Here is a 22,530-nt window from a genome sequence, read left to right on the forward strand (position 1 = left end):
AGTTGCCAACAAGTTAAAATTAAGCATCAGAAGCCTAGCGGACTGTTACAAGATATGGAAATCCCAACTTGGAAGTGGGAAGCAATTAAGGTGGATTTTATTACAGCTTACCTCGCACTCTACAGAAGTATGATTCTATATGGGTGATTGTAGATAGGCTGACAAAATCAGCCCACTTTCTTCCAATTAGAACTACATATTCAGCGGAGGACTATGCAAGGTTATATATCAAAGAGATAATAAGACTTCATGGGATTGCCACATCTATTATCTCAGACAAAGGGGCTCAATTTACAGCTAGCTTTTGGAGATCATTTCAAAAGGGATTAGGAACACAAATAAATCTTAGTACAACATTTCACCCTCAGACTGATGGTCAGGATGAACGTACTATTTAGATGCTAGAAGATATGTTACGGGACTGTATTATTGACTTTGGAGATAGTTGGATGATCATTTGCCATTTATTGAGTTTGCCTATAATAAAAGCTACCATTCTAGTATCCAAATGGCAACGTATGAGGCTTTATATGGTAGGAAGTGTAGGTCACCTATTGGCTGGTTTGATATTGGTGAGGCTAAGTTAATCGGACCTAATATGATTCAACAAGTTATTGATAAGGTGAATCTTATTCGGGAAAGGTTATTAGCAGCCCAGAGTCGATAGAAATCATATTCAGATAATCGACCTCGACCCTTAGAGTTTTAGGTTAGTGAATGAGTGTTTTTAAAGGTGTCACCCATGAATGGGGTAATGAGATTCGGTAAGAAAGGGAAGCTTAGCCCATGATACATTGACTCTTATCAGATTATTCATAAAATAGGCAAGGTTGCCTATGAGTTGGACCTACCATCTGATTTGGAAACAGTGCACCCTATTTTTCATATGTCGATGCTTCGCAAATGTATTGGTGATCCTTCTAAAGTATTCCTCGTGGATGATAACCAGGTGAAGGAGGAGCTGTCTTATGAGGAAAACCCTATAACTATACTTGATCGCCACGTTAGAAGGTTACGTACAAAGGATGTGGCTTCCATCAAAGTATTGTGGAAAAATCAAAATATAGAAGAGATGACCTGAGAAGCCGAGGACGAGATGAAGGATAAGTGTCCTCACTTGTTCTCTACACCTATAGGTAATCTAAACCTCTAGATGAATTATATTGATTGATAGATGAAACTATAAGTTGTTGCAAAAAAAATATTCCCCCAATTTCCATATAAGACATTATGAGGCGGGTTTAACATTCGAGGACAAATGTTCTAATGGGGGAAAAATGTTATATTCCATATTTTTGCATCTTGGACTATTCGTGAGCTAACAGATATAAACTCAAGGAATTTTAATTTTAAATTTTAAAATGGCATGATTTGTTGTAAATGACAAGTTATATGGATAATATATGTGAAGTAAAAGACATCTCAAGAAGGACCCTTGAGACAAATCAAAGAGGAAGCCATCAAATATTTTTTCTTAAAGTCATATTTTTGGGTAAGCTGGCTTTGGGAGGCCATAACCCATTTAGGATTTGGTAATTTGGGAAAACTCTCAAAATGAAAGTTGTATAAAATTGAAATATCTTTCCAACTATAGGTAGTGGGTCTGGAGGAGACATCGAGATAAGGAGATATGGATGTTTTAAGGCAAAAGGGTCAAGCTAAATAGTGGATAAGGCCCAACCAGATTCCAATTGGGTCAGGCCCAATACCCAGATCATTTAAGGGATATTTTCATCTTCCTTCTTCATTATCAAATAAATAAATATCTAGAAATTTTTAGAGAAAGAGAGAGAGGAAGAACTTAGAGAGAAACACCGAATTCGACCAAATTCCGAGTCCCAAAATCTGAAGCTTATGAAGTAAAAAGTATTGTACATCGCGTTGCCTTTAATTTGAGCTAAAAATAGCCAAGAAGGAGAGTTTTAATATGGTTTCTGCATACTTGAGGTAATATTAAAGTACCTTTTTCATTGTTAACAAGTTTATTTAGAGTTCTAACAGATTATAACAGAGAAAATAGCGTTATAAACTCATTTGGTGATTTGTTGAGATTTATGGGTTAAGGAGTTGTTTTAGGTAGATTAAATGGATGGAATTAGCTTAGTGATGATGTATAATAATTTTTTAAGTTGTTTTGATGTTGTTGATGAGTTGTCGTTCTTGAATTTTGAGGAATAAGTTGTATGGAGACTATAAGTGTTCAAATCCATTTTTGGAATTGCATAGCTTGTAGTAATTCTTGAATATATCATTGTGTAGACCTTTGATTAAACAAAATACACGTACCTACAACTCTTATGTTTATGTTGGAGCCTATATCTGTTGTTATTATGTCGACAAAAAAAGGATGAATCATAACAGAAGTTCTGTCCAGACTCTTGATTGAAAAATCCCTCATGTATATCTGTTAGTGTTTTATTGATATATTTTTGTAAAAAGTAAATTTTGAATTGATTTCTTTTGGATTGAAAACTTAAGACATAGATCTAAAAGTTTTAAGAAGGTCATCAAGTCCAATGTTTCCAATTTTAATTTCAAAATTTAGATACAACTTGAGGTACTCGGCTTTCCGAACTTACATTTTTGGTAACATAATTCAGGTGAAAACATTCTAGGCTTATTTTCAATAATAAATCTTATTTTATGTCAATATATTGGATTTTTATATTACTTGATGATTATATGGCTGGTTTTGAAGTGGAGAAAGTGAGCAGTATAGTGGAGGTGCTATCTAATTTTTTTAGAAATAACCACTAACGATAGAGTACATTTTATTCCTATCCATAGCTTAACCATAGTGCTTAATGTTTTAATATAGGTTGAGACAATATTGGGCAACATGTACATATAAACGCTAAAGGTATGTAAAGCCTATCCCTTCTTTCTTTTGGCATGATCCATATGAAATCAATGGACGGGGAATGCATAAATTCCCAAGAACCTCATATTCTTAGATACACTAGGATGGCTAATGTTCTTAATTTCCTAGAACTTATATCATTATGACTTGATACATGTGTATGACTCTAGTCATCCTAATTTGGTATAATTCATATTTTTGTATACATCATAATTCTTATTAACTCTTTAATGTTAAAACTCTAACAATAATTGAGCTATTGCTTCTCAAAGTTTTTTTCTACACGTTGGGAAGTAGTAAGCATGTAAAGCTATCCCTTTCTTCTCCTTGGCATGATATATGAAACAAATATATAATTTTGATATGATTCCAAGGAAGTTCCTATTCTTAGAGCCACTTGGATAGCCAATGATCTAGATTTCTAGAAGTTCTATTTTGATTCAATCCATAGTGATATTCAAAAGGTACTTGATATGTCTATTCTCTTTATTTTTGAATGATAACTCATTTTGATTATTCCATCGAGTCTCAAAAATGATTTAACTTGCATATGGTTTCTTGCTACTCTTCTCGTTCATGCCTCAATATATCTTTCATCGAGTCCCGGGCCGGGTATGTATTCGTGCATAGTTTCACTGCATTATTCATCAAGTCCCTCACTAGAGGGCCAGGTACAGTATATATATATATATATGATGACATAATGATGTGATGATGGCGCTGGGCCTCCTGATGTGCTAAATATGATAGATGTACATGATAAATTTACCGAGTCTATAATGGGCCGGATATGATATATGAGATAATCATGCATGATTTTATTTCATAAGGCACAGTTATAGTAATTTCTTGAGTATCATACTTATCTCCTAAATCTCTACTTTAGATGTGATCTCATTTATGATATGTTATGCTTTATATACTCAGTACATATATCGTACTGAACCCTTTTTTCAGGGGGCTGCATTTCATGCCTGCAGGTACAAAAATTTATTTCAGAGATCTGCCAGCTTAGAATTTCCACTCAGCTATTTTGGAAGTGCTCTATTGTCCCAGAGCCTAGAATTTCAGTATAGATATTTTGATGTATATATTTATTTATCCATGGGTATGGCGGAGCCCTGTCCCATCACATGTTACTATTGATGTTCTTAGAGGTTTGTAGATATATATATGGGTGATATATAGATGTTATCCAGTTGTACTAGTATGACATATATTTTAGAGTGGCAGCCTTATCGGCTTGCATATATACATGTATATTTTGGAATGTGATGTGTAGTGGCAGCCTTGTCGTGTTATCTTTTAATGATTGTGACTCCCCAGGAGACAGGTAGTTTTGATATATATATGACAATTTTGAGGTGATGTTCTGCCCGTATAATTCCCCAATCATGTTTAGTTGCTGATTGATTATAGATAACATGTGTATATAGGAGTTTCCAGTTCGAGCACTAGTCATGGCCCACGGGGTTGGATCATGACAGAGATGACTGATTTTGATGTTATCCTTGGAATGGATTGGCTATATACATATTATGCATCTATTGATTGTAGAACTAGAGTAGTTAAGTTTTAATTCCTGAATGAGCCGGTCCTAAAATAGAAGGGTAGTAACTTCGTGTTTAAATGTCAATTCATTTTGTGTCTTAAAGCTCGAAAGATGATTTCAAATGGATGTATTTATTATCTTGTGAGGGTTAGGGATTATAATTTTGAAGCCCCTATCATAGAATTGGTCCCCATTGTAAATGAGTTTCTAGATGTGTTTCCTGATGATTTACCCAGTGTTCCTCCCGAAAGGGAGATTATTTTAGTATAGACCTTCATCTGGATACTCAACCTATTTTTCTATCTCTTCTTATCGGATGACTCTGGTGGAGTTAAAGGAGTTGTAGGATAAATTGAAGAACTTGTTAGAAAAGGGTTCATTAGGCCAAGTATTTCTTCATGGGGTGATCTTATATTGTATGTTAGAAAAAAGGATGGTTCATTATGTTTGTGCATTGATTATAGGCAATTAAATAAGGTAAACATCAAGAATAAGTTTCCAATTCCGGGAATAGATGATTTGGTTGATCAATTTCAAGGGGAAACTTACTTCTCCAAGATAGGTCTTTATTCCGGTTATCACCAATTAAGGGTGAGGGAGTGTGACATTCAAAAAGTAGCATTTCGGGCAAGGTATGGCCATTATAAATTTCCAATCATGTCATTTGGTTTGACCAATGCTCCTGCATCTTTCATGGACTTAATGAATTGGGTGTTCAAGAAATACCTAGATATGTTTGAGATTGTATTCATTGACGACATTTTGGTTTACTCTCTGAATGAGGAGGAGCATGCAAGTCACGTAAGGATTGTGTTGCAAACTCTAAGAGACAAAACAACTATTTTCAAAAGGCACGCAGGTAAGAAATGGAAAGAAAGATATCTGTTGGGTAAGGTATTAAAGTAGAATTGAAATGTAAAGTTGTAAATTGAAAGGAAGAGTAGACAGGAAAGTGTAACAGGGGAAGTTCTAGTAGACGTATGAGGTAAGTCCATTTTCATACTGTTGATTGTGGGCGCCCTATGTGGCTGCGATATGATGTGACATGATACATATATATGTATCTTGATACATGTTGACCTTGTGAGGCATTGTTGGTATTTTCTGCGTGTAGGTTTGAGATCATAAGAAATATAAAGGAAACTATGCCCAAATTTTCCTAGAAATAAAAAGAGAATGAGATACACGGCTGTAGTATGTCTTGAAAGGTCATGCCCACAATAATGATGAGATTTGGCTAATTCATGAGTATGGCTGACCTCGAGAAATAAGTTAATTATTGAATTGATAGCAATAGAAACTAGGAGGTCGATATTGATATGGTAAACCGAAGTTGGAAAAGACTTGTGACCCTAGCGAGATGATTTAGAGAAGACTGGTAGTTCTGGATAGAATGATATATTAAGGCCCCGATGGAATTGATACACAGGGATAAACTATGATGAACTATAATTAAAAGGAGTAACAGCATAATTAAGACCAGAGTGCAAGGGAAACAGAATTGTGACGGATATGAAGTATTAATAGGATAGCTTGGGAGATATTAAGGATAAGAAAAAGTAAGAAGGGTAAGTAACTCATAGTAAGGATCGTGAAAAAGGTTAAGAAGTGTTATACTATGGGGTGGAATAAGAACAGAATATGATGTGAATATAACGAGGATCATTATGAAAGTAAGTAAAGCCTAGTGAAAAAGTGGCTAGTTATAGGACGTGATCATTGTAACAAGAATATAAGGGTGAGTGTGAAATGGAAAAGCGGGCTAGGGAAAAAATAAGAAAGACTTATCAAGTTCCGTAGGGAAAGTTGCGAATAAAGATTATGCGATAACGAAAATGATAGCGAGCACAAGGAAAGAAAGAGTAACTGAAAGGAGTAAGCAAGAGGAAAGTGAGATGACAGTGCAACAATAGGTCATGACATGTGTAGCCGAAGATACGAATTCAAAAAGTGATGAAACGATGAAAAAACAAGCTATAGAAGGATGAGAAAAAGGATATTATGGAAGTAATGCATTCCGAATAATATAGAGGTAGTATAAGATCCTTCTTGTGCGGAATTAAAGATAGACATAGACAGGATAAATTATAAGAGAAATCTACGTAAGCACCCAAGATAGATATGATTAAATAAATGCAGCTACGGAATGAAAGGGGAACATACAATATGAAATTAAAAGTGCAATACGACTACATGGTTATAAGGTAAGGCCCTGATTGAGCCAAACTTGGTATGTTGTTGAGAAAATTAAAAGCCGATGTTGGGTACACAGTAAGGGCAAGTGGTATAAGGTATAAAGGGGTGGTGCATGCACAAAATGTTGCCCCGACAATAGTGGAATCCTTAAGAGACAAAGATGGTAAACTTAAGGAATAAATAATGCAATATATATTCATCCAGAGAAAAAATGGATATAGGTTGGAATAAAGCTACTCCTGCAAGAGAACCTTAGACAATTATCGTGGGAATACAATATTGCCTAATTGAAATTGGAACCAATAAAAGTGCTAATTAACTTTTGATAAACATAAGTGAAGTGTGGCCTTGGATGAGTTGTTCCATGGGTCACATTACACAAGTACAAATTAATAGATGAGATGTCGCACTATGTATGGAAAGGTTCTCGTCGCTTCGTGACTTAGTCAATGTTTCATACGTATAGAATCAAGTTATAAAGGGTGAAGAAAGATATGGAATTGATATGGTACCAACCGAATTGGGAGAAGAGATTGGATGATTTTGAGATTGGACAAAGGTATAAGTACCCCCCTCCCCCTTAAGGGGGGAAGCGGATGAGAAAAATACAAGGGCAAGATAGAAACAATGAATACTACAATATAGCGTATATGGATGTTTAAACATCAAGAAGATCACATGTTGAAGTAAGTTAGAAGGGCTGAAAGCCAACAATAATGGGATAGAAGTCAGAATGGTATTTAAGGCGGTGGCAAGAAGTTTTTAGCAAAACCCTACATGACATAACGTTAGAAAATGGGTGTGTATAAAATATAAAGGGTACAACTAGGGAAGGGTATTAATTAACTCAAGAGATCGTGTGAAGGATAACGATACCATGCGGGGTCAAAAGCCAAGATGTTGGCTATAGCATTGGTCAAAAATAATGCTGCGACAGATGAATAACCAAGGAAAAGGGAAAACAGACCTCCTATGATTGGAAGTGAGAAGAGCAAGAAGTAAATAAAAAAAAGAAAGAAGTATGATAAGATGGGAAAAGTGAGGTTCAATGTGAATGAGATAGGTGAAGAAAAATAAACCCGGAGACGAAAAGAGTACGTTTACCTCATACAAGTTGTTTTGGCAGGGTTATACAACCTATGAATATTTATGTGTTACGTATAGGGCCAAGTGAGTAAGTACGTGGTAAAAGGAATAAGGGTACAATAAGGACAATACAATTATAATATTTTGGATACTTTATAGAGAGGTAGAGTAGAGATATCCATACTTGTTCCCTGTATCCAAAGGCAGTCTAAACTCCTAAAGGGATTGGAAGACAACAGTTATAGAGAACTCCCAAAAATCCTCGTAAAACCTTATAAGATGAGTTAACATTCGAGGATGAATGTTCTAAATGATAGAAGAATGTTATACCCCATACTTTTGTACCTTGGAAGGTTCTTAAGCTTCTTAAGTATCTTGAAAGGTTCTTAAGTTTTTGAAAGGATTCTTAAGTTTCTTAAAGCTTATCAAGCTTCTTAGAAGTTACCATGGGAGCCGGATAGACCATAACTCTATCAAACAACTCTAAGGAAGGGAGAATGAGATACCCCATAGTAGAGAAGATTGGAAATAGAGTTATAAGAATATGGAAGAAGTTGGAGACCGAATAATGAGTCATAGGACACGACTTATTTACATAAGCTACCAACTTGGAAATCTTACATACATAAGCTACAGGAGTACATACCAAGCTTACGTAGCAAGGATTACATAGGTTTGTAAAGTAAGTCGAGATTATGAATCCACGAGGGGAAGAACAGAGTGCCACGTGGCAGCATGAGAGTGTACCACATGGAAGTATGAGGGAGTGCCATGTGGAAGCAGCTGGAGAAAGGTTGGTGGACCCCAACATGCCATGTGGCAGCCTGTGATTTAAGGAAAGGGGTGTGTTGGCCAAATGAGGGCTTGACACGTGTCACTACTTAGGTTTGACACGTGTCACTACTTAGGTTTGACATGTGTCACCACCTAGGGGTTGACATGTGTCACCACCTAGGGGTTGACATGTGTCACCCCCTTAGGTGTCCTACATATATATGTCTTATGACTTATTAAAGTTCCATACTTATCTACAAAATTTAAGAACAAGAAAGAAGAGAAGAGAAGAAACTAGAGAGGGAGAGAGCCACAATTTTGGAAGGAAAAAAAAAGGTGAGTTCTTCGATTTTGCTCTATGAATTAATTATATAGGGTGTACCATAATGTTATGAAGGTGTAATTATTGAAATTTTATGGTTTGGTTCATCCCAAAACGTTAGCAAACAACCACGAAGTTTTAGGCATGCTAATGGAACTTCCGAGGCAAGTTTCGATGAGTTTGACGAGTTTCGGGAAAGGTAAGGGATTTCATTTAAAATTAGAGTTTATGATGTTGTTATGAGGTATATTAAATTTCTTAAATATAGTTGGAAGTGGAAAAATTGCATAACAATGCTTGACGTTAGAAACCAACTAAATTGAAGTGGTTATAGTTAAATTGAAGTCGAGTAGTGGGTTGTCATTGTGTTGCTGCGGGTGAAGATGGTTGGGTTGCGTGTTCTAGTGATTTAAAGTATTTTAAAAAGGGTGCGGGTGCTTATGGTTTCATCCATATGACCCTCCGTTTGGTATGGTTAAAGATTTTGTGAAATAAAGATTAAAAACTCTATTTTTGTATCGTAGTTTTGAGATAGTTGTTTGGAGTTGTATTGTGTAATGTTGAGGTGGTTTAATTGTATATATTCTGCTGGTTGTTTTTGGTTGTATGGTTGTTGAAACTGTGGCCAAGTTGAAACCTTGGGGATGTTGAAGTTACAGGGGAAATGCTGCCCGATTTTCAGTAGCATCAGAACTAATAACAAAGTAGTCGAGGGTAATGGATAAGGAAATGACTCCTATTAGTACTTTGTTGTAGAGTGGTATATTGGAAAGTGAAAGGATATTAATCTTAGTATTACTTTCATGTCAAATAGGTTAAGGAGGTATCAAGGCTAGCCGAATTTTGATTAATCCTGAAAAAGGTATGAAGCTTTCTCTTGGCATGTCTTCGGCATAAGTATGTGAAGATATCCTTCTTTTCTTTTGGCATGTCTTAGCCTTAAGTGATTGATATACGAAATGTGGGGATAATTCCATTCATATAAACCCAAGTATGACTCATAAGTCTTATTCACTTCTCGATGGTAGAATTCATATACTAGTTTAGTTATTGCCTCTCAAGGCTTCTATATGACGGAGAGTAGTAAGTCTCTGAAGTTATCTCATTTCTTTTGGCATGTACTGGCATAAGTACATAGAACTACCCTTCTTTCCTCTTGATATGTTTTTGACATAAGTGTGGTGCTATGATGGTAAGGTAATGCAATAATAAGGTTATGATACCGAGCCCATGACGGGCCGGGTACAATATATGTAAATGATGACTCCTTGAGGAAAAGTAGAGGCTAGGTAAAGCTTATTCTTTCTATTCCTTTGGCATGTCCTAATTGTAAGTAAAATGTGATATGAGATCTAGATTAACTCTACTTTTCAGTCCTAAATGTAATCTGTATCTCTTATTCACTTCTGAATGTCAAACTTTTGTAGTGAGTTGAGCTACTTTCCTTGAACTCCATAGGTTGAGAAGTACTAGATGCACAAGCTCCTAGTCCTAAAGACTATGTGATGATGGGTATCCCTGATTCTATGAACTGTTAGTATTAGTTTAGTACATGTCTAGGGTCTCCGAGTTCCTAAGTGATATAGGCCTCAATGGAATTTAGAAGACACTCGAGATGGCTACACTACTATTCTGGTCCTCGAACAATAGCTTAATCTTCTTACATTGTCGAGTCTCTAATAATAAATTAAATTGTATATGGTTACTCACTACTTTATTCGTGTGTACTGTAATATATCTTTCACTGAGTCCCGGGCTGGGAATAAAATAATTATTATTATATGGTATATGAATCATGCCGAATGTTCCTCGGCATTACTATATGATATGTGGATCGAACCGAATGTTCCTCGACATTACTATATGATACATGGATCGGATCGAACATGCCGAGAAATGATGGCCTGATCCACATATCATATAGTAACCGAATAAACAAAGATAGTGATTAAAAAAATTTTGCTAAATGGATAAAAAAAATAGATGTAGGCACGAGGGCTTCTAGGCCGTCACAAAACACACAAAACCCAAACCATATATACAAAACCCACAACATAAATCTGTCTACAGACCTCTACAGATGATAGCATAGTCATAAGACGGGACAGGGCCCCGTCGTACCCCTGACCAACATATCCAAATATACAGAGATAGAGTCAGTACCAAAATACAAGCTCTGAACAAGAGAGCACTGTCAATAACACAGCAGATGTCCTAAACTGGCGGATCCGCAAATCAAACTTCGGTACCTGCGGGCATGTAACGCAGCTCCTGAAGAAAGGGGGTCAGTACGAAAAATGTACCGAATATGTAAAGCATGCACTGTAATATATAAAATCATAATCTGAATAGTATGTGCAAAACATAAAATCAACGTTTAGAATTTCAAAATGCTTATCAAAATCTCAAACCATATATGCACAGACATATGCCATATCCGGCCCCATTATGGACTCGGTGAACAAAGTGTGGTTGCCCTCCCATCATTGGCACCACGGCACAGCATAACACCAAAGTAGGGGATATCTCCGTAACAAATCATATCATATCAGATGGCCATATCAAATCATATCATATCACAAACATATATGTACATGGCACAGCATAACTCCGTGGCATAATATTTACCACCCCATGTACATGTCATACCTGCCCCCTCACGTCGGGACATGGCGAACAATGCAGAGAAATACGCACGAAAACATATCCTGGCCCAGGCTCAGTGAAAGAAGCATTGAGGCATTCACGAGTGGAGTAGTGAGAAACTAAATGCAATTTAAATTACAAAACATTTATACAGACTCGATGGCATAATTTCGATAACAAATCATAAAAGAAAACTTGAGTAATAATAATAGTACAAGTACTTCCAATATCACAATAGTCTACGTAAAAATAGTATTTTCCGAATCATCTCCGTACTTCCAAATATATTATGGGAATTAACGGAATAATTATTCATATAATATTAGAAAGCATAGCAAAGAGTTTCTTTCAAATTCTACCTACCGTAATTCAAATGGAATAACGAAGAAAAATTCGGAATAGTGGGGCCCACCTCAGTTAAATGAGGTGGCGTATACAAATCACGTGCATTAGACTTCATAACATTATTTAGAAGAGTTTCAAGGTATTCGGAATTCATTTGTGCAAAATCTAGAAGTTTAGACAATTTTTCCAAAACTATTCAAAATTACCTAATTCAATTCTATTGAATAGAAAAGGGAAATTTTCGAGCGTCGATTTCGAAGAGTAGAGTGATAACCGAGGTTCGTATTCACACCTATTACATCTAGGACATGCCAAGAGAAGAAAATGTAAAGCTTTACATACCTTTTTGGCGTTTTACGGTTGTCCAAGTTCAATTCCCGTTTCCTCCAAAATCTACAATTGGTCACATTTACCAATTACTATTCATAAGACTTTAAGAATTCAATTTTCCAATACTTGTCTACAAAAATTTCGGCAGCATCTCCCCTATATATATGACAACCCCGAGATTACAACTCGGCCACAATATCAACAACCAAGCCAACAACAACACCAATTCCATCAATAATCAATTTAAACACACCATAACATAAATTGGTGTAATTTTCCTATTAGTGCAACAACTTTCAACCAAAATTTGCATTTCCAAATAAATATGAATATCTCATATCCATAATTAATTTCAACTCATTCCAACATAAGTGAAAAATATTCCAAGTAAGCTATCCAATTTTTATCAACTCCATACTTCACTCAAAAATTCCATAAATACCACAAAAATATTAAAAATTCATTTTCTTTCTTCAACTTCACAACCAACAACAACACTCCATACTTTTAATAATTTACCTCCATATTCTTATAATATCATACTCAAATTACATAATTCCTACAAACTAGTTTAATACCAACATACACCATTTAAGTTTCCTTATATTCCAAAAATTGCAACAACAACTAACAAGCTATGCAACCTTAATTTTTTTCCCTCTCATCACCTAACTCTTATTTCCAACTTCAATTAATCTCATCCAACTTTTATTTTCAACATCAAATAATTAACATAACTACCATTCAAATACTACACAAAAATACTACACAAAAAATTAAATAATTCTTACTCATATAAGAACATGTATACATGGCACCATATTACCATGCAAACTTCCATATTTCCATAAACTCTACACACCTCTACATACTACAACATACACAAACCTTCATAACATAATAAAATGAATTAATTCTTACCTTTTTCTTCTAACTTCTTCACTTCCAAATCAGTGAAACAAGTCTCCAACTTCCAAAACAACTACACCATGTTGTAGAGCACCCTTGACTTAGTAGGAATACTAGAAAATTATAATTTTTGGGGATGAAATTTGACGGGTTAATTTACTCCCTCTTGGCCGATTTTCTCTCAATTTTTTCCTCAAGTTTTTCTTGCTTCTAACTCTCTCAAATTGTATAGAAATCTCTAGGATTTTATGACTAAGAGGCTCCCATGTGAAATTACCATTTTGCCCCTCACCTTTTCTAATATTTCCAAGTTGAAATTCCACCTTTGCCCTTAACCTTTTATAGTATTTCCATATGTAAAATTCCAATTTTACCCCTAACCTTTTATGGTATTTCCACATGTAAAATTCCAATTTTACCCCTAACCTTTTATGGTATTTTCACATGAGTAATTCCAATTTTGCCCTTTAACTTTTCCAATAATTCCACCTCCCAACTTAATCAATAGAAACTTGTATATAACAAGCCCAAGCATAGTCTTACACTTGACTTGTTACAAGTATCCCCAACATGTTCTTAGGTGCAAAGTGCGGGTTATAACATAACCTTTGATACTGGTCATTTGATATATATATGTTTCTTTATTCAGGGGTACGACAGGGGCCCTGTCCCGCCATATATTACCATTACTATTCTTAGAGGTCTGTAGACATATGTATATGGGTAATGTGTGAGTTTTGTGCGATTATAGTTATATGATGTATTGTAAATATTACTATGCTATGGCAATCTTGTCGGCTGGCTTTTCCTTTCATGACATGATGCAAATGAAAGAGGCTACACATGTATGAATATTTTATCACCCACTAGGTTCATGTGTTTGGTTCTTATATCTGATAGATACATATATGCGGGTCCAGGTCGGACCCCAATCATGGCCCACGGGGTTGGGTCGTGATAGTATGTTCCTTGGCACTAACGTATTATATATATGGATCGGGCTAAATGCTCCTCAGCACTAACATATTATATATGTAGGGATCGGGCCGGACGTTCCTCGGTACTAACCTATCATATCTATATGGATTGGGCTATACGTCCTATAGCGCTAATAGTATGCATATGCCTATGATGATAAAATGATGCATTTATAACATTGGGTCCCCAAGCGGGCCAGATACGGTACGTGATAATAATATACATGACCTTACTTTGTCAGGTGTAAGTACGGTACTCTGTTAAATTTTATACTTGTCCCCTGCACCCCATGGTAACTCTAATTTCCTTATGATGTTTTATCCCCTACTATTGTTTCAAATATGCTTTTGGACATGTTATGTTATGTTTTACATACTTAGTACATATGTCGTACTGATCCCCTTTCCTCGGGGGGCTGCATCATGATCGCAGGTACAGGTACACAGTTTTGAGATCCTCTAGCAAAAGAGTCCCACTCAGCGGTCCATAGATGCTCCATTATGCTGGAGCCTAATTTTGGGTACTAAACCTTGATGTATATATTCCTTCTGTTCATGGGTATGGCGGGGGGCCTATCCCGCCTTATGTTACTATTCTTACTCATAGAGGTCTGTGGATATATATGTGGGTTGTATGGATAGTATGTGTATGTATGTATAGTTATGCTCATATGACTTATGATTTGGGCATTCCCAAAGTAGTAACAGCTGTGTTGGCTAGCGTCTGTATGTATTACGGAACGACTCTATATGTTATGATAGCCTTGTCAACTATACTACGAGTCGAGTAGGACACAGATTTACTTATAGTTGGTAGGGGTACACGTGCATGTCCAATTCGAGAACCCGTCGTGGCTTACGGGGTTTGGTCGTGACAAAAGTGAAGTTGAAATAAAATCTTTGACTCCAAATGAAAGTTACAAAGTAAATATCTATATAAAGGGAGTCTTATGAAATGATTGATTGAATGATAAAAGTTCGTTTTAGCCAAAGTAAGGTTTTAATGAAAAAGGACAATTTTTGCATTAAATAAACTGCATGGTTTTAATGAGCTGTACTACCGAATGATGATTTAATGCTAAATCTAAATAAATGATTATTCTATTATGTTGTTTTAAATTTATTCCATGAGATTGAAATAGAATTGAATGTAGCATGTAGATAGGGGCTCGACTTAAGGGGTCCTTTAGTCAAGTCTCATTTTGCATTAACTATGCGCCAACGTATAGGTAACAGAGAATGAGGTTTTGAATAAATAGAGTTGATGGAGTTCTACCTAGTACCTAGGCTTGGTTCGTGACAAATATGGTATCAGAGAATGAGGTTTTGAAATGGTCCTCAGTGTCCAACATATAGTGTCAAATAGGGTTTTGTTCATGGTTATGAAGCAAACCACGACTATGAATAGGAGCCTATGGGATGATTAGGAAAGTTTTCACTTCTTTCAAATACATGTCATGCCTTAGAGTGTCCTAAGCCTTCCTCTAACGAATGACCCATTTTGTATCCTCTATATAATACCTCAATGAAGAGCACCTGCAAGAGCAATGGTTGATGATGAGGACCAAGCTCTTCCGGTCCTTGATGTCCCACATCATGTAAAAAGGGTAACCCATGCAAAGTTTCACAATATCATCACATTATTGGCTCAAGACGTAGCAAACCAAAGGAATCAAGGTATCCCTCCTCCTCAAGTATAAAGTCTAGCCTCTAGGATTTGGGATTTCCAAATGATAAATTTGTCCAAGTTTGATGGTTAAAAACTAGATGAGGACCCTATGAAGTTCATAGATGAGGTGTACCGAATTATGGCTATCATGTGTGTGCCACAAAATAGAAGGCTGAGCTAGTGGCCTAACACTAAAAGGAGTGGCTCGAGTGTGGTATGAGCAATGGGTTGTTGAGAGGAATGAAGGAATAGGGTTGATAGAATGGGAAGAGTTCAAAGGTGCCTTCATAGATTGTTTTTTCCCATTGGAGCTAAGGGAGGACAAAATAAAAGAGTTCATCAACCTCTGTCAAAGGAGTATGAGTGTGAGGTAGTATGCCCTAAAATTCAAAAAATTGTCCAAGTATGCTCCCTTTATAGTCTCTGACCATAGGGCAAGGATGAGTAATTTTTTCTCTAGTATAACAAGATTGGTGTCCAAGAAGTGCAAAATGGCCATATTAGTCAAGGAGTGGACATCTCCCTATTAATGAATTATGCTGAACAAATCGAAGAAGAGAAGTTGAGGATGAGGTTTAGAGGATTCAAAAAGGCTACAGTGGATGGTGGAGGGTTCAACCCTCAAATGTCTGGTTATGGTAGCAATGTCAAAGGCCAAGGTGGGCAATGATATGTGGGACAAGGTTCCACCAATACTCCCTTCCCAAGATCAACAAGGACAAGCTTACTAATATAATGGTCCCGAGAGAGAATGTTAGTGCCCAAGCTTTTCCCTCGTGTAAGAAATGTGGAAAGACCCATAAAGGGGAGTGCTTGGCATGCTGAAATGCGTGCTTCAAATATGGTAAATAGGTTCATCATGCTCGCGATTGTAGAGGTTTTGGTGGTGGTAGGCCTCAATGCTAAGTTGCTCATGGAGAACAAGCTCAAGGAGGTGGTCAACGCACCAACCACTTTTATGCCTCTCGTGGGAGGCAGGAGGTTGAGGAAGAACCAAATGTGGTTATTAATATGTTAAAGATATTTACTTTTGATGTATATGCATTGTTGTATCTGGGTGCAAGCTTGTTCTTTGTTACTCCCGAAATATTAGTAGAGGCTTATTTGGTGTCTACTCCCATGGTTGAGTTGGTTGTGGCTAGGAAAGTCTATAAGGGTTGCCCCATGTCCATATTGCATAAAGTTTTTCCTTGTGATATTATATAGCTTAACATGGTAGATTTTGATGATATACTTGGAATGGTTGGTTACATGTGTCTTATGCTTCCATAGATTGTAGGACTCATCAAGTCAAATTTCAATTTCCAAATGAGTCCGTTATTGAATGTGAGGGTTGTGATTCGGTGGTGAAGGGTAAGTTCATTTATCATATCTTGAGGGTTAGGCATGTCAACTCTGAAAGTCCTCCCCTTGAGTCAGTTCCCGTAGTTAATGAGTTTCTTGATGTATTTCCTCATAAACTTCCCGGTGTCATTCCCAAAAGAAAAGTTCATTTTGGTATCGATCTCCTCCTTACCGGATGGCCCTGAAAAAATTGAAGGAGGTTAAGGAGAAATTAAAGGATTTCTTAGAAAAAGTATTCATAAGGTCAAGTATTTCACCATGGGGCGCTCCCGTGCTATTTGTAAGAAAGAAGGATGGGTCGCATTGAATGAACATAGACTAGCATCAATTGAAAAAAGTGACCATTAAGAACAAGTACCAATCCCTAGAATAGATGAATTTTTTGATCAATTGCAAGGGGAAAATCACTTCTCCAAATAGCCCATCGGTCCGGCTATCACCAACTAAGGGTGAGGGAGTATAACATTCCCAAAACGGCTTTGTGAACAAGGTTGTTATATCCCGTACATTTTACATTGGGATGTTTTTAAGCTTTTCTGAAGATGCCATGTTATCCATGACATTATCAAATGATCCTAAGAAAGGGAGGATGTAAGCCTCATATTCTGCATAGACTATTTCTATATGAGTGGTGATGGTTTAAAATAGGTTTGGAAGGCTTTGAAAAGGGTTCGAGGCCAAATAATTTGTCATAGTAATCGACCTACTTGCTTAAGCTATTGGTTTAAATGTATTACATAATTAAGCTACTTGATTACGCATTTATCACAAAGGTTCTTAAGGTAAGACTAATTGCTAACCTACTAAAAAGAACAAGTAGGTGATGCACCTACTAAGAATATGTGGACTGCATTTTGAATGAAAAAGGCAAGTAGGTGATGCAACTACTTACAAACTTGTGGCGGGAATTAAGTGGGGATTTGTAATTTATTATAATTAATTAGCTTAAGTAGACCACTAAGTAGGACCCACGAAGACATGTGGCAGAATCTGATTGGTGTGTGGACACATGTCAGACAAATAGACACATGTCATAAAGGTGGACTTGTGCCCAACCCCTAGGCAGCATATTTATACCCAGGTTGATGACTAAGAATGTCATTTCTTTCATCTTCAACCTTAGAAAACATAGAGATAGAGAAAGAGGTCCTCATCTTCACCAAGTAGAGAGAGAGTCACGACCATGGCAGCAACCTTTGAAGCTCATGGCAACCTCTTTTCATCACCATTTGATTGCTAAAATTCACCTTAAATTAGAAAAGGAAGTATGAACAACCCTGGCTGCCAAGCTCACGGCCATGGCTACCCTTGAGTATATTCAAGTTCTTGAAAGAAATTATTAATCTCCAACGTGTTCTAAGTACTAAAAGGAGCAGCAAGGTTAGGGATTTAAGTTGAAGAAGATGAAATGGTGCAATTGGTGCAAGTCATTATGGAATCTGCCCTAATAGAATTTGAGATAAGGTTTCTTCTTTTGTTATAAAATTGGAAGTAAGAAAACTCCATGATTAGTGTTGGTGTTGAGATGGAAAGAATTGGAGTTGCTTAAATTAGATTGGGTTGATTGTTGTTGTTTGTATTATTGTTATCGGTTATGTGTTAAAAGTGAAGGGATTGTATATGTTAATATTAAATCTCTGTTTGGGCTATGTTGGGGCTGTTCTAATATAAAAATAGTGGTTTAAATTCGATTAATATTGTGGTTGTTGTTGCCATTCGTTATATGATGAAAGTGAAGAAATTTGATGTTTAAAGTTATAATTGTATTGTATTGAGAATGATTTGGTTTGATTGTGTTCTTGTTCTTGTTGAATTGGAGGACTAAATTCTTGTTGAATTGAAGAACTATGAGTCGTTAAGGCTATAGCGTTGTTGTAATTATTGGACTATTATAAGGTCATTCGATGAAGTGTTGTGTCTAGAGATTATTAAGAGTAACTTGATTACGTCATAGTTTTTATGTTAAAGATAATGGAACGTCGTAATGTGTGGGCTGATTTGAAATATTGTGCAGGCTATCTCGGAACATTCTTGAATCTTGCCTTGTCTAACTTTGATATAGCACTTGAATATGCGGTTATTGATGTTTGCTTAGTTAATATACAGTTAGTTGAATATAAGGAAAATATCGTCTAATTATCTAGAAAGGAATTGCTAATGTTGGATCACATTTGAATCTCTCTGTAGCTTAACCATAGTTATTGACATTTTAATATAGGTTAAGACGTTGTTATACCCCGTACCTTTATGCTTCGGAACGTCTTCTTAAGCTTCTTGAAGATGTCCTGTGACCCAGATTATCTATAACATGATTAAATAACTCTAAGGAAGAGAGGACGTGATACCCCTTGAGAGTGAAGGTTGGAAATAGGTCTATAAGGATTTGAAATGAATTGGAGGCCGAGAAATGAGTCGTAGGACTCGACTTACTTATGTAAGCAACCAACTTGGAAAACTTACATAACTAAGCCACTAGAGTACATGTTGAGCTTACGTAGCAAGGATTACATGGTCTCCTAAAGCAAGAGGAGATTACAAACCCATGGGAGAGGCGGACGGAGGCGTAACACCTACTCAGAAGTAAGCAGGTGATGCACCTACTTTTACCAAGTAGGTGATTCCCCTACTTGGACCAAGTAGGTGACACACCTACTTGAGGTGGGTCCCACACCGCCACATGGCAGCCTTGGAGGCTAGGTATGGATTCGTGGCCCAATAAGGGCTTGACACATGTCACCCTTAGGGGCTGACATGTGGAACTTCCTAAGGAACCATATATATGTATGCTAATGACTCTTAAGTCATTATTTATCCAAAATCAGCCCAAAACATAGAGAGAAAAACGTGGAGAAGAGGAAGGGAAGGAGGCAGCCATGGTTTAGAAAAATTAAAGGTGAGTTCTTCACTTCTCCTCCATCAATTAGTTATCTATGGTGTTTCTCAACTACGTGGAGGTTTATATGTGTATATTACGATGCCTACTTAACCATATTTTCAGTTCTACACTTGGAAAACTAAGAGAAGCTTAAAGAGAAAACGCTAGGGAACAGACCCGTTTTTGAATTAAACTGCTGTTAGTAAAACGAGTATAACTCCTTGTGTAAGGCTTCGTTTGAAGTGATTCAAGATATTTTGGAAATATATTTCATAGGGATATAACTTTCATTTAGACTATACAACCTATTTTAGCTTTTCTCAGCTCGAAACATGCTGGTGAAGCATGGGGGAGCTGCTGCCCAAATTGTATTTTGGAAATCCTACACGGACACCTGTGAGTATTTTGGACATATATTTTCGTAAAAAATTGTTGTAGGGGTAATGCAAAATTTTTTGCTACCTTGATACACATGTCTATAACTTTAATTGAGGCCAAAAATCCTGTTTCCCTCAATTACCCCTCTGAAACTAAGCGACAATATAAGATAGTGGGCTGTCCAGATTTCACGTTTTGGATAGTTTTGGCGAGTTTGAAAAGTTTAACGTAAGGTAAGGCCTTTGATTTTAAATTAGATTTTATGGTATTGTTATATAGGGTATTATAGGTTGTGTAAGTGGCTGGAAATGTGAAAATATGATAAATATGTTTGACGACCGAAATAAACTAAATTGGAGTCGCTAGAAGTGAATTGTCATCGAAATAAAATGTCGTTCTTGTAAGTTGTTGCTACAAGGGTGTAATGTATTGTTGCAGGGACTAAATGCGTTCTAAAATGGGTGTGTATACTTCTGGTTGCAGCCACACGACCCCTCATTGCGTATAATCAAAGGCGTTACAAAATAAAGGCTAGACGCCCTATTGTCCTACCGTATTTTTGAATAATTCGTTTGGAGTTTATGTTGTATATTGTTGGTGTGAAATGCTGCAGGTTGTTGTGGTTGTTTGGCTGTAGGTCTTAGGGACCTAATTAAAAATTTAGATAGGGCACATTATAGGGGAGGTGCTGCCCAATTTTCATCGACGCCTTAGGGAATAACAGAACTAGTCGGGGAAACGACTAAGGAAATAGATTCCATTAATACTAAGATGTAACCTAGGGTGATGGAAAGTAAAAGGGGTTGATATTCATACTACTTTCATGTTGAATAGGTTCAAAGGACGGCGAGGCAAGGAGGATAAGGAATAATTCAGACAAGGTATGTAAAGCTATTCCTTCTTTTGGCATGTTTTGGTATAAATATGTAGAGCCTATCTGTTCATTCTTTTGGGCATGTGTTAGATCTAAGTGACAAGTGATATTTGTATGAATCTTGGGGTAACTCTATTTATGAGCTCTGAACATGATTCATGATTCATAATTCGTGTTCACAATTGAATGTAAAGACTCTTAAAGTAGTTAAGCTTCCATTGCTCAAGTATTCTATATACTGAGAAGTAGTGTATGTAAAGTTATTCCTCCTCTCGTTTGGCATGACTTAGATGTAAGTATTATGTATATGAAGTTTGAAATTATTCCACTCTTAAAACTCTGAGGGTGAGTTAAGACTCTTGTTCACTTCCTACTGATTAGAACTCCTGTAACAAGTTGAGTCATTACATTTCAAGTCTTCCATGTGATAGGAAGTGGTGCATGTAAAGTTTGCCTTTTCCTGCTTCGAGAAAGACTAGACTAAAGGTTCTATAGGACATGGATTTTGATATAGCCCCATTTATAGATTCTGGATGTAACTCATGACTTGTACTTACTTTTGAATGATAAGGACCTTGATGTAGTTGAACTACGACCCTTAAGCCTCTTATAGGTTGAATAGTGTTGGGATGTGTAAGCTCGTATATCTAGGGGCTCTTAAACATGCTTTAGGATGATATATGTGGGATGCTTGATATTTTACAGAGTTTTACATACACGTATATGCATTATGATATATATGGATCAGGCCGAACGTACCTCGGCACATTTTGCTATGTAAGGATCGAGTCATAAGTTCCATGATGGATTATGCATTATATGGATCTGGCCGTCGTACCTCTGTAATATTATGCATTATACGGATCGGGCCATTATACCTTGGCATTATTATGTATTATATGGATTGGGTCGTCGTACCTCGACATTGTTATATGATATATGGATCGGGCCGTCGTTCCTCGGCATTATTATATGATACATGGATCAGGTTGTCTTTCCTCGGCATGTACTTTTTATATACAGGGATCGGGCTGTACATCCCACAACGTTAATGGCATATATATACCTAGCATGATAGATGATGTGTTTGTAACACCGAGTCCTCGCACGGGCCAGATACGGTATATGATAATGGTATACATGACTTTATTTTGTGAGGTGCAGGCATAGTACCCTATTAAATGTTATACTTGGTTTCCTGTATCCCAGTTGTTATCTCAGTTATGTTGTGCTTATATAGTCAGTATCTATATCATACTAACCCCCCTTTCTTCTGGGGGCTGCATTTCATGCCCGCAGGTACATATGTTCATTTCGGAGATCCGCCAGCTTAGGATTTCCCCTCAGCTATGTTGGAAGTGCTTCACTGTTTCAGAGCCTAGCTTTTGAGTAC

This window comes from Solanum dulcamara, chromosome 3, assembly GCF_947179165.1.
Source record: "Solanum dulcamara chromosome 3, daSolDulc1.2, whole genome shotgun sequence".
Lineage (NCBI taxonomy): Eukaryota > Viridiplantae > Streptophyta > Magnoliopsida > Solanales > Solanaceae > Solanum > Solanum dulcamara.